At 49.2% G+C, this 7,669-nt stretch overlaps 1 long non-coding RNA gene across 1 annotated transcript in view; it reads right to left on the bottom strand.

Annotated features, from left to right (window-relative positions):
- Positions 1–7,424, bottom strand: part of LOC109298211 — a 15,599-nt gene extending 8,175 nt beyond the window's left edge. The window contains exons 1-2 of the long non-coding RNA XR_002097532.1: positions 7,347–7,424; positions 4,094–4,099 (exon numbers count right to left, since the gene is read on the bottom strand). This is a non-coding gene — a long non-coding RNA (uncharacterized LOC109298211). The remainder of the gene's footprint in view (positions 1–4,093; positions 4,100–7,346) is intronic.
- Positions 7,425–7,669: the final 245 nt, after the last annotated feature.

The raw sequence follows: 7,669 nt of genomic DNA, 5'->3' as shown, positions 1-7,669 counted from the left end.
AAAATTATTTGGGGGCATGGCTCCCCGGCAGGTAAGTCCCACGTAGCCGGGGTCCCACTCAACTTACCCCTACTTCTGCCTCTGCGGTACTATCCCTCACTGCGGGGGCCTTGATCTAGCCCCTCCCCTCCCCCATGGACTGACCTGCTGGGCTGGGGATGGGGCACACACGTTCATGTACATGAACTCAGGCCTCCACCCCACCCTGGAATTGACTCCAAGAGGCTCTGAGATCTACCAGTTGATTGAGATCCACTGGTTGGTGACCACTGCTTTATGGCTATGGCTATAATCAGAGTAGAAAGTGATTATGCACACTGCTTTAACTAACTCAACTCCATACTAGTAATGGGGACTATTAAAGAGTACTGGGAATCTGGTCACGGAGCCTAGAGGTGGGATAGGATCTAGTCCACAAGATCCTAATTCTCCAGTTTGAACATTTGGTTAAATAGGTCCACCAAGAAATACAGGCCTTGTGTATTTGAGAGAAGATTTCTCTGGGAAAAGTGTACCATGATAACGTTGTTGGTGAAATTCCCTTGTGGAGATGCAGTTTATACTGGCATAGGAGAGCTGAGCTAGCATGGCTCATGCCACTTGTCTAAGGCATAAGCAACTGTAGCAGAAGGGCATTCTGACCAATTCAGACTTGCCTACACTGTGACTTTTGTGAGCACAGCAAGGTCAGTTGAGGTGATTTTTCCACCTGCTTAAAATGATAGAGCTGTGCTGGCAAACTGTGCGGTGTAAACCAGGCTGTAGAGCAAGAAGTCTAAAAGCACCTAAGAGTAAGGGGTGTGCGAAGCGGGCCCTATTCAATTCGGATTCAGATTCGGCCTGAATCAGGGACAATGATTTGATTAGTTGATTTAAATCGCTGTCCCTGATTCGATTCAGCCGAATCCAAATCTGAAGATTCGATACTGATGCAGGGAATGAGCGATTTGGACATAGACACAGCTTTAAATGTTTTTTCTACATACCTCGAGGTTTGTGAACACTGCAATGCTGGGGCACATAGAGCGTCCCACGGGAGTGCAGGGGGTCCCTCCACGTGCTTGGCAGCAAACCTGGAAGTGGACCAGAAGTACTTCCAGTCCACTTCTTGGTCCTCCAGGGAGCGCGCAGGGGGGCTCCACCCTTACCCCCCATGCTTGGCAGTCGCCCATGGGGGGACCCTGAGTGCCCCCCCAGACCCAGAAGGCACCAGTTGCCAAGCCAGGCAGACCCATAAGTGGACCAGAAGTGCTTCTGGTCTATTTCTGGGTCTGCTGTCGAGTGTGCTGGGGAGTCCCCCACACTTCTGAGGGATGCTCCATCCACCCCACCATCGCAGCATTCATAAGCCACCTGCTACCTAGAGGCATGTAGAAAAAACATTTAAAGCTGTGTCTGTGTCTGAATCTCCAAATTTTTCCGAATCTCTCTGAATCGATTCACAGGGTTCTGAATTGATTTGGAGAGATTAAAGGGTGCTCTGATTTGGTTTGGAGATTTGGCCACGGAATTGAGCCAAATCTCTGCTGAATCAAATCAGGGACCAAAGCTTCGTACAGCCCTACTAAGAGGATTTAGGAGTCCTAGTCCAATGGTACGTAATTTAGGCACTTCTGAACCTAAATCCTACAGACCGACCTATGGGTCTAGGGCCAGGTCTGGCCTGCAGCCTTCTCCAGTACAGTTCTGTGGCTCAAGAATGTGGTAATGGGTCATCCTTTGATCAATATAGTTCTGCCAAGGAAAACATTTATCAGGGATGCCATATCACTTTGGCAAAGTGCCATTCTGTTAGGACACAGGGCATGCATACTACCTGCATGTCCCAGTAGTATCAACATAAATTTCTCAGGGACAGACAGACTGGATTTGCTGCTCTCTTCTTCTAAAATATGGCTGGGGTAAGAGGGGAGTAGAAACCCCCCCACTGACATGAGTCTCTTCCTGGCTTTCCTGGTTGCAGGATCCACCAGGGAAAGGAGGCAGCGAACTTACCTCAGGTTCAATGGTACTTTGGTCCACTGACAAAAGCAGTAGGTTGTTCCCAGATAGGCACAGGAGTTAAAATGTAGTAAAGGCCTGTTGGCTTTATAGGGGCACCTGATCCTCTGTGAGCAGTGTGGACATGCTGGAGAACGTATACTACACTAAAATCAGCAGAATGTGTTATTTCAGAAAGGGGAAGGAGCTTTGCTTTTCCTGGTTAGGCCTGCCAGAGCCTGCAATTGCTCAGGTCTAAGGCAGAAAAACACCAGGTCTTATTTTCCCCAGTCCCTCATCTAATAACCACAGTAAAATTTTACTTTGACACCCTCTATAATGTGGGAAGACCTGAGAGTTATATACATCAACAAAAATACCATTTTAGAGCAATTGGTTTAATTATCTTGAAATCAGAGAATCCCTGCTCCAGAAGCATCACCTCTGGACCTGCACCATGCACGTGACTCCCTGCAGTGCCCACAGAGGTGTGTGGGCTGAGGGGCTGCAAGACCAGGCACCCATCCATCTTTCTGTGTAGACACGGCTGATAGAAAGGGAGCATAATTGCCTGGAACTAGGAGAACAAAGTAGAGGGGGCATTTCAGCTGTTTGTGATGTACTGTATTTCAGTGCTTAACAGGATGCAACAGTGGCCTTGGTGCATCTTGTGATCACAGGACATTTGCAGACCCAGAAGTGACAAAAGAAGATATCACTACAGCAACTGAGCAATGGCAAGTAAGACTGCTACAAGACAAAATACTCAGTGCCAGTGTGGTATCTGCTGGATAACAATAAATACAGGTTTTCTATCCTTAGATTGTTGCTGTTGGAAACTAATTCTGGTGAGGAATTCAGAATTTTTTCATTGCATCAGTAAACCAAGGGCTGTGGATGGTGAAACATACGAACACAAAACTGAATGTGGGGCTATCAAGCCCAGTACCTTGTATTTTCAGGCACCCATTTACCCAGGAAGTCCCACAAATTACCTCTTCAAACCCTCATGCACAGGTACAAGGCACAAAGCCAAAAACTCCAAGAATGTCCAACAACATGCAATTTGAGGGTTAACCCCCTGGCTACACTGAACCCCCCCGGAAGCAGTAGCATTTCCCATAGGGACAGGGTGGTAATGAGGATGGTAAGGAGACCCCTGCCACCACTCCTTGCAGCTGGAGCCTCTAGCCCCACTACTTCCATTCTGTTCCCTTCTCCTGCCCCTTCCTTTCTATGCTTAGCACCTGGGGGTAATACCCCAATTTCCTATCCCTAGTTACACTACTGCTCAAGGAATTCTTGAAAAAGGGCCCCACCCCATGCTACAGAGGAAGGCAAAAGCTCCCCACGGTTCTGAGCACTCTAATCTAGAGCAAAAATTGTTTCCTCATCTCAGATTTGACAACTAATATAACCCTAATGGGAAGATCAACTCCCTCCAGTCAAGAACCTCTGAGTTTTGAAATACAAGTATCAGCACAACCCAGCCAAAACCCACAGCCTTAGCTGTAGCCAACATGCCAATGCTCCAGAAGTATGTAAAAAATACCCCAGAAGCCAAATACAGCATTTATATGGGGAGAAATTCATTCCCAGCGTCTTCAAGTGATCAGCAAATGCCTTAAAAGCATAGGGTTGCCTATCACAACTGGTCTGTTATTGCCATCTTGTGGCTGTGGGTTAAAATCACAAATGAGAGAATACACAACTTGGGGATATTGTTCAACTGTCTTGGTTTGTAAATTCATTTTTAATGGAGGACAGAATAGTTTCCAGTTAACAGATGGCCAGTCTAGAGGCAGTGAGAGCACTGACTGCTGTGTGGACACAGATAAAGAAGTTGCACAGTGTCCTTACAACACTTGCACAAATACACAGGGGATTTCTCCATTTACCCACAGCAATTTAATAGCTACTACTGTTCACACTCATATATTTTGTGAGAACCAAGGCTGAAAGAGCCAGTCCCACCAAAATCAAATATGCACAAACATAAGCAGAGATAAATTTTAATAGCAAATTTAATAATGAAATACAGAAAAGATATAAATGGCTAAAAAAGTACAGGTAAGGCATATCAAATAAATGATAAAACATTTATAAAGTGCACATTTATCTAAATGCATAACAATCCATTGACATTTGAATGTAAATTAATCTTAAAATTAAGTTCTAAAGTCTTAAAAAGTCTCTAACAACTGACCAGTCTGATACTGAAAAGGATATTTTACCTAGGTTTCAAGTGAAGTTTTAAGAGTAACCTTAGCCCATCTACAGATGAGCTATTCCTCAAAACCAGCAGGTCAAGGCTGAAGAGCAAAGATTCCTAGATGAACCCAGATTTTATATTCTGGGCTTGGCTAAAATATCAAAAAGCTTACTAAGTAAGGTGTACACACACACACGCGCGTGCGTGCCAATTGCCTGTCAAGAATAATGGGGGTGGGGAGGGCGGGGGCAGAGGCCTGTGTCTGGCCCCTGTCCCGCACTTCAGGTATGGCCATGCTCCCCTGTCCCCGCCACTTCGGCTCTGGGCCCATTTCCCCCACCCCTGCACTCCAGGTCCACCCAGCCTGCATCCACCTGCTTCCCCTCCCTGCTCCCCTCTCTCCCAGCTGTTAGCGGGGCCTAGCAGCAGCAGAGCACCATCACCGTACCCCGCCTCTCCGTCCCCCTCCCTGCCAGCTTTTATCAGTGCCCGGTGGCAGCAGGATGGTGGCGGTGTGCTTCCTGAAGTCATGGTGGGTGGGGACAGAGTCCTGCATCCAGCCCCATCCCCACTTGTCATCCAGGTGGGGGAGGGGGCAAACAGGCACACTCCCCCCACCCTTGCCCCCTGCCTCAGGGCTGAGCCTGTCCTGTCCCCCCCACCATTTTGGGGCTGTTGCCAGGGCACGGCTCCACCACCGTGCCTCCCCTTCCCCCAGGGCCCAGCGGCCCCACGTACACCCATCTCCAGCTCCACCCCCGCTTCTCATCTGGCTGGAGGCAGGGGGAACAGGCCCACTCCTCCCACCAATCTGCCACCACTGCCTGCAGGGAGCGGGGGGCAGGCCAGCTGTTCCCCCATTCCGTCCCCTGTGTTCCCGCCATCATGACTGGGGGGGCAAGGACAGAGGCCTGCATAGACAGACTAACTTACTGTGCATCTGCATGTGTAAATGGTGATGCTTTACTATGCAGTAAATTAGTCTACTGCATAATAAAGAGTCTTGTTTAGACACACCCAGCATTCCCAGTAGGTGCTTTTCTAATTAATATTCATATCCCTATTCTTATTATATATTTAAACTATATCTTGTCTAAAATTAGCCGTGTCTAACCAATAAATGTACTTTAAGTGACTTTTAGTGAAACCTTTGTCCTAGTTTTTTTCCATTTCATCTTTCTTGAATTTGCTAAAATGGTTCGCACCTTGTGATAATCTCTGGTCTATTTATTTCCTTTGCCTCTTCTTCTCTTAGCCAAACTTTGGTCAAGCAAGTGCTATACCATATCACTGCAGACAACTTAAGGCCTACAATAGTGTACACTGCTTTTATTACATGCATATTATGTCTTAGCATGATTGAAGGATCACCACAGGGAGGGCACAGGGGGGTCCCTGCATGCTCAGTGGCAGACCCTTAAGTGAACTGGAAGTACTTCCAGTCCACTTCCAAGTTCACCACCGAGCATGCGGGGGGCCTCCCCATGCTCCTCTGGGACCCTCCATCTGCCCCACCATCACAGCATTCATAAGCTGTGCCTGGTACCTCAAGGTATGTAGAAGAAAGATATAAAGCTGTGTCTGTGGCTGAATTGCTGATTCTCCGAATCAGCATCACATCTTCGGATTCGGCCGAATCAAATTGGGACAGTGATCTGAATCAACTAATGGAATCGCTGTCCCTGATTCAGGCTGAATCCAAATCTGAATCAAATATGGCCTATTTTGCACACCCCTAGTATTCAGTCTTAAGAGTTGGTCTCTGGCCTTGATTAACTCAAATCAGGTACATTGTTGCATGGCCGGTTCTTGCTGAACTGGCCCACTAGGCCAGCAAGGACTGGCAGCTGCACATCATACAGCAAACTTGGGACATGAGCAGTGGTTGGAGGCATTCCACATGACTTGGGCCACCTTCCAGGATTCCCCTGGAGTAGCTCTGGCCACACCTGGAGCAGCAGCACACTGCCATGCTACCAGCCCTCCCCGCAGACACCTGGCTGGCCCTTGCCTTGCTCAAGTTGGCCACAGCCACCATCCTGCAGTACATTGGCCACCTGTATGGTGTGGGCAAGACCACTGTTGGGGAGTGGAGGGGTTCAATGGCCTGGGATTCCTCCAGTGCATCGGGACCCTCAAGGGGCCCCACATCCCTGACACCTGCCCACCCCACAGAGACCGCCCCTATTACAGCCAGAGGGGCTTTCACTCCATGGTACTTCAGGCGTCATGGACCACTGTGGGGCCTGCATGCATTTGCGCACTGGCTGGGTGGGCAGTGCTCATGATGCCTGCATCTTCAGGAATTCTACCTGGCCAGCCCTGGTGCAGAACGGGCGCTTCATGCCGGTGATGCCAGACCTGCAGCTGGGCGCTGTGGCAGTCCCGCCACAACTCATGAGGGACCCCTCCTACCTGCTCCTGCCCTGGCTCATGAGGCCCTACATCAGGCAGCTGGACCCCTACTAGGCCCTCTTTAACTGGTGCCTTGGCTGAACTTGCACCCTGGTGGAGCACATCTTCAGCCACCTCAAGAGCTGCTGGCGCACCCTCACTGCCCACCTTGAGTTCGCTGAGAACAACCTCCCCTCGGTCATCATCGCAGCCTGAGCACTGCATAACATCTTTGAGGCCCACGGGAGCTTTTCCATGAGGACTGGGTGGAGGAGGTGCAGCAGGCAGAGGATGTCTGGCAGCGGGAGCACCACCTGTGGCAGTGACAGCCAGGGTTGTCCTGGGCGGGGTGGGGGGAGTGGGATCAGGATAACCACCCTGGGCCCTGCGCTTTGGGGGGCCCACACAGTTGGGCAGAGTGGCCACATCCAGCTGCTCACTATCCCCTCCCTCCCAGGGCGCGCAGGATCAGGGCAGGGGTGGGGCCTCGCACAGGCTGGTTTGCTCCAGGCCCTGCACCATGCTTGGGTCAGCTCTGGTGACAGCCACCCCCTGCTGAGGCCCCAGGAGAGCTGCACACCCGCCAGTGGGGCCACAGCACTGTAGACATATCTCAGAAGAGCAAATTTTTATTCCCTTCACATCAAACAGACCCCCCTCCCCAACAAACAGATCCCATCCACCACCAACCCCACCTACCACCAACAAAACACTTTCTTCCCCATGAAAACATTGTACAATGTCCTCTGTGTGCTGTCACCACAACTGAAAGCATGGAAAGGAGACAAGTCATCTAACAAGTGAGAAGTGTTTTGTTCTGTTTTGTTTCTTTTCAGACACAAAAGGTAAAAACAAAGTTCATAATGCTTTCTATAGTGATTAATGTAGATCATTGCTGCATGGAAAACATGGAATACAAATGATCTCCAGTATAACAAAACACAAACCCGGAGATTGGCTAGTAGCAGAAGGGAGTGAAACACAATTACAAAAATAAGGAAGTATGACTTGGAAAAATCTCTATAAACACTGGAAAACTGAACCTTTACAGTGGGCAAAAAGAGATGCATATACATGGTTGTC

Source organism: Gavialis gangeticus, unplaced genomic scaffold, assembly GCF_001723915.1.
Source record: "Gavialis gangeticus isolate Ggan-Ray unplaced genomic scaffold, GavGan_comp1, whole genome shotgun sequence".
In the NCBI taxonomy this organism is placed as follows: Eukaryota; Metazoa; Chordata; order Crocodylia; family Gavialidae; genus Gavialis; species Gavialis gangeticus.
Note: the sequence above shows the minus strand (reverse complement) of the source record. Positions and strands in the feature narration are given on the sequence as shown.